The following is a 6,353-nucleotide window of genomic DNA, read 5'->3' on the forward strand; positions in this document are numbered from 1 at the left end:
TGCAAAGCCCACCCAGTTAATTCAGATAATTTCCTGATCTTAAAATCCTTAATCACATATGTACAAAGATTTTTTTAATATATATTTTTATAAGTTTTCCAGGATTTTTTTTTAAATCGTTCACAGGGTCTGGGGATTAGGGGTCTGGGTATCTTTGGGGAAGAGGAACATTATTCAGCTCCCCACTGCTATGACAAATTACCACAAATTTAGCAACTTAACACAAATGTATCATAGATCTTCAGGATATAACTCTGGGTCTTAATTGGACTAAACTCAGATGTCAATAGGCTGTGTTCTTTCTTGGAGATTCTAAAGGAGAATCTCTTTTGCCTGTCCCAAACTTCTAAAGGTACTCAGATTATTTGGTCTGTGGCTCTTCCTCCATTTGCACAGCCAGTAGTGTTGCCCTCTTCTTCCATAGTAACATCTTTCCCTGACTAGCTCTCCTCTCCTCTCCCACTTTTAAGGACCTTCTGAATAAACTAAGGCCCCCAGAAAACCCAAGACAATCTCTTTAAAGTCCTCTAATAAATAATTGTAATATCATCTACAACTTTAATTTCCTTTTGCCATGGAATCTAACAGAGTCCCAGGTTCTGGGATTAGGACATGGAAATCTTTAGTGTGCTATTATGCTCCTTACCAGAGTACACTTCTGTTATTTGTGCTGACAAACTATCCCAGAATTAAGCCTGAACCCGTATTTTTCATATTGTTTAAGGGGTAGTAGAATCAAGCTTCAGCAGCAGCACAATGCAATTGCTTATCTCCTCTATTATCTAGGTAGAAAAAAATTAGATCCTAAACTCAAAAGACCAAATTCAGTGAAGTACTTTAAAAACCTAATTATTGTTTTCCTTCTTAAAATTAACGTCTCAAATAGTCTAACTGAAAGATTATGAGCTATTAATAAAACTTACCAGTAAGACCAGTCCCTGTATTTTTTCAGATCGAATCTATGAACAACATCCTCTGAGCAGAGTCCACTGCCACATCCTTGAATGTCATTGTCCCCTAAAATATCAAACATTTCTGCTGTTGATTCCTCTAAAAATATCAAGAGTTTTGCAAACTGGAACAAGTTGAGAGGAGGAACAAGATATTGCTCTTACTTTTGATGAGACATTATTTGGAAATCTAATTTTGTGTTATACCATGCAAGACAGTAAAAAGCTGGTGATAGAGTTTACCACTCTAAAAAATGAGGCTAGAGTAGAATAATTTATGACATAATTAGAAAAAAATGTATAATATAGCAAAGGGTCAAAATGGTTTAAAGTCTTCAAACTACACACCTTCCCCAACCATAACAAGTATACAAGGATGTTTTGTATATTTCTTTTTCATTGGGTTATATGATAAAATATAATACTTGCATACAATAAAATAGGGAAAGTCATAATAAGTCCCTGAAAGATTTCACAAAGTACAGAATTACTATTGGAGGAATAAGAAAGTTTCACAGTGATGGACCATAAAAGGTGGATATTGTTTATTTAGATGATGGGAATAGCTATACAAATAATGGGTAAAGAACAAAGTAGATAAATCTTTTAATTGTAAAGGCTATATATGTAGGCTGCAGAAGAAAAAAAACTTTGAGGAGAAAAGCATTCATCCATCTCCCCACCAATTAGACTCCCCAAGTAAACATTGTTATTGATGTTTCTTTCCAGGAAATCTCAACACATGTAAAATATATACGTAGAGAAAATAGAGCAGTGATTGTCTAGACATGAGGGGTGGAAGTATAACTGTAAGTGGATACAAGGGAGCTACTTGTAGTGACAGATTATTTGAAAACTGGATTGGGACAGTGCACAACTCTATAAGCTTACTAAAATCAACTATATACTGATGATGGACTATATATAAATTGTATGTCATTGAGGCTGTTAAGAAATAGACATTCATATATCTGTGTATTAAACTACATGAGATCATATGTTCATACCGTTGTACAATATTTAGAGCCGTATCATAACTTTTTGATATACAGAGGAACTATAATTTTAAGCCATTTCCTGTTGACATGTGCTTTTGTTTCCCAGTTTAGGTTCATACAAAGCATGATGTGTGAATTGTCTCCATGTTTTGGTTCACTTTCAGGTTTCTATATTTTTTTGCACATTAAGAAAGTATAAATAGGAGTAACAGTTTATTTTTTATCTTCTGGCTGATGTATAATAAAATAGAAAATATTATCTTGGCATAGGGAGTAATAATATTAGAGCTGCTCATAGGATTGTAATAAAGTTTTCAGGAAGCACACCTCAGAGATTCACACCAGAAACTTGAAAACACAACGTTGGGTGTGTGGGAGACTCTTCCCAATAAAAAAGTAGACATGAGTTCTGGAGCAAGAACATTCTTTTTGTAGAAGGTAATTGTTCACCCTTTGAAAAGCAGCTTCTGACATAATACTGGGTCCTAGTAGAGACTGAACTCCTGTCTGCAACTTCAAATTACTATGCAGTCACACCCACCTTTGAGCTTGGTAGTGTTAGATCCACTGTCTCAGGGTTCTCCAGAGAAATGGAACAAATAGAATATATGTAATTATAATAGGGAATTTCTTAAATTGATTTACAGAGATTGAATTGTCTCAGTGCCTGTCTGCAGGCTGGAGAATTAGGAAAAATAGTAACTGTTCAGTCCAAGAAGCAAGAAAGCCCCAGAACAAGAGGGAGCAATGATGCAGCCCCACTTTGGGAGTGAAGGCTTGGAAGTACCAGGGCAAGCCTGCATTCAAAATTATAGAATCTTGAAGCTAGATTTACAGATAGGTAGGTAGTGTAGTTAGGTAAATCGGGTCTAATGTTGAGTTAGATAAAGAAAATAGAGACCATTATTGAGAATGGAGTCCAGGAAAGCAGAGCAGCACTTGGGGAAATTGAAATGTTAATGTCCCCAAGACCCAGAACCCATCCTAAGGAACTGTTAATGAAACAGCTCCCAGCAAGCAGGGAGGTATTAATCAAACCACCCCAGGCCCTTCCTAACCAGATTACTCTTTCAGCCCACCCATCTCCCACCTTTTGGGCCTTCCCACCTGCATTCTATCACTGCAAGATAAAGGGAAACAAAGGACATGAATGTGGGAAAACTAAAAGAAGACTTTAGCTATTTAAAAAGGGAAGACCTCCCCCTTCCACAGATTCCGCCTTTTGGGTCCCCTTCTTCCTCTGGGAAGAAGACTTTTCTGCTGTTCTTTAATAAAGCCTTCCACTTTCCACTCTACACTTGACTCGGTGTGCTTCTCTGGTGTTATACTTCAGCATTCGGGGAAACAAGGACTTGTCACCATTAAACAGTGGTAAGAATCTGACATCCATAGGCAACAGCAGCAACCAAAATAAAGCACCTGCTCAATAAGTGTCAAGTGTTCATATGAGCTTTTGCTTTTTGGTTCCATCTGGGCCCTTGGCCTTTTGGACAGTACTGTCTGCATTCAGAGATAACCAATCTTCTCTGGAAACACCTTCATAGACACCCCAAAAAGTGTGCTTTATCAATTTTCTAAGCACCCCTCAATGGGGGGGGGGGTGACGAACAACTTGTGTATGTTGATACAGCAGGAGTAGGAGCCGTTAATTGTAGGACAACAGAGCTATTTATACATTCCACACAGCTTATCTAATTAACATAAACTAGATACATCAGTCAACCAGTAAGGAATCTCCACACTTAATGGCTCGCTTTTGTTACTTCTCAAACCACTCCCTCTGGCATTTTGCCAGGCACCATCCAGACTTGTTTACAAACTCTAACATTCCCCTGGCAAAATACCAGGTGTTATTTTGACTTGTTTACAGACCTTAACACCTCAATCTAGACAAATTGGCAACAAAGTAACCACCATTTTCAAAGATATAAAATCGAATTGCTACAACAGCAATCCATCCTTGAGCAAAAATGGTTTATTTGAGATCTGAGGATTCAAATTTCATGAATAGGTAGCCCAGACTCGTCTTGGCTCTTCCTGAACCTTATGTATGACCCTAAAGGGTGTTTCCTGTGACCAAAGAGAATAAAAATACAGACCTGGTTCACCTAAGAGTTGGCTCAGTAAGTTGCTGTGAGCCAAAATCATCCTGCTGCTGTACCTCAGCCCCACTCAGGGATGGCCCTAATAGACAAATGGTGCAGAGAGATCTTTTCTGTGTCAAAATCATAACAATGGCGAAAAAAATTATAAGACACAGAACTGTGTATATAATACTACCACTTTTATTTTTAAAACTGAAAATAATATGCATATCTCTTTGCTTGTGTATGTATGATTTTTTTTTGAAAGGAATCTTTATAATGGGTACTGGTTAGGTGAGAATTAGGAGTGAAAGGGAAACTGTTCACTTTATACCCACTTGTATCTTTTGTATTTACAGCCACATTAATGTGGCTATTTTTGAAAAGGTAATGTTTAATGTAAAACAATACACTTTCAAAGAATGTGTTGTCTTTATATATGAACAGCTATTTGCATAGGTATTATCTCCATTAAAAGGAAAAATCCAGGGGCTAGGGTTGTGGTTCAGCAGTAGAGTGCTCGCCTAGCACAAGCAAGCTGCTGGGTTCAATCCTCTGCACTACATAAACATAAATAAATAAATAAATAAATAAATAAAGGTTAAAAAAAAGGAAAAAATCCAGACTAGGTTATTTAAGCAATTCAAAACAAAACAAAACAAAAAGAGAATTACGGAATCAAGAAGCAGGCAGTCTTCAGAACCAAGAACTGCCCGTCAGTGTTTGTAGTACAATGTAGAATGTTTACAACTTTTGTAGAAAAATATAAGTGAATATACAGACAACTGGTTACAGATAAACTGGTTAATTGGTTATAGTGCCTCCTACAAATTACCTGGATTGATTTAGTCTTTCCATGCTTGGTTCTGGAAACTTGTCCAAGTCAATGGCCACCCACAAATTTTATCCAACACCTAATTCACCAATTCCAGATCCCCAAAATATACACACATGATTTTGAAAAAGAAGAAAAAGGGTATATTTACCCTACCAGGTATACATTCCCAACATAAAGCCTCAATTATGATATACCTGCAAAATTAAACCAGGAAAAATCTATATACACCCTCTAGCTTCACTGCTCTTAATTAAAAAAAAAAAAAACTAAATTTTGGAGATCACACAGCTGAGCAATACATTAAGAGTCTCCCACAAGCTTTGCTCTAGGTAACACACCCCTGAGGTGTGGGTTATGATAACCATTGCCTATGTTTCTCTTCAGAGACTTGAAGGCCACTTTTGCTGAAAACACTGACTCTTCAGCCTGCAGTCACTTGGGTGACTGGAATAGGGTGAAAAAGCTTGGTATCTTTGTGTTCATATGGTGTCTGTCTCCATTGCTGCCTTAACTTTTGAATCAGATTCCACTCAGCACTTGTATGTAGATGTGTTGATCATTTGAGAGATGTTTTGCCCCGAACTATAATATAGGGTTAACTTGGCCTAGACATGCCTACTCTCTCCACCCACTTCAAGGCAACGACCAGTCACCAAGATTACACCAGAACATGAAATGAGTGAAAAGAAGAGGTACCCAAATTCCTGGAAGATCTCTGACTATTCCCAGAAAGACATGAATATTTCTCTCCTTTAGTGTCCCCCAGTAAATCACGAACCATTTCTGGGCTATGATTTTGCTACAAAGTGCGTTCCATGGGACTTTTCTCGAAGAAACTGTGAAATGAAAATGACATAAATTTTTGAGAAGACTAAACAGAATCCATGAATCCATATGCTGTGAAAATTAATACAGTACTTTATTATGTGGCAGATATTATTCTAGAGAGAAAAGACCTGTTCAGATTGTCTCAAGACTCATCTTATTTCAACCTCTTTATTTTACAGTCAAATGCTACTTGAGCTCAGAAAGGTCAAATGATTATTCCAACCGCATACCCTCACTGAGAGACATCCTGAATGAGACCCTGAGAGTTTTTCAGATCTTTCAGCTGATATGCTATCAGCAGGGAAACTATTCCAAAAGGTGTTAAAGTTGTAATGCAATTGACAATTCTCATGTTCACTGAGAGGCACCTATATACATGTAGTCATTGTGGTCTGTGTTCTGAGTTCTAAGACCTGATAAAATGAACAGAAATACACCATAGTTATTTATCACCTTTTGGGCAGGATCACATGGTTTTTCAGCCTCTGCATAGCCTCGTACAATACTCTCTAGGTATTAGGATTTGATCAGTCTACTTGATAGGCATTTCTGGAGAATCTGCCTGACTCATTCTTTTCCTTCCAGAATTGCTGATGACAGTGTGCATTATTCCCAATTCACACTAACCTAAAGATTGTAAGTTTGTAGCTATTGT

The sequence above is a fragment of the Urocitellus parryii genome, chromosome 4 (genome assembly GCF_045843805.1).
Source record: "Urocitellus parryii isolate mUroPar1 chromosome 4, mUroPar1.hap1, whole genome shotgun sequence".
Lineage (NCBI taxonomy): Eukaryota > Metazoa > Chordata > Mammalia > Rodentia > Sciuridae > Urocitellus > Urocitellus parryii.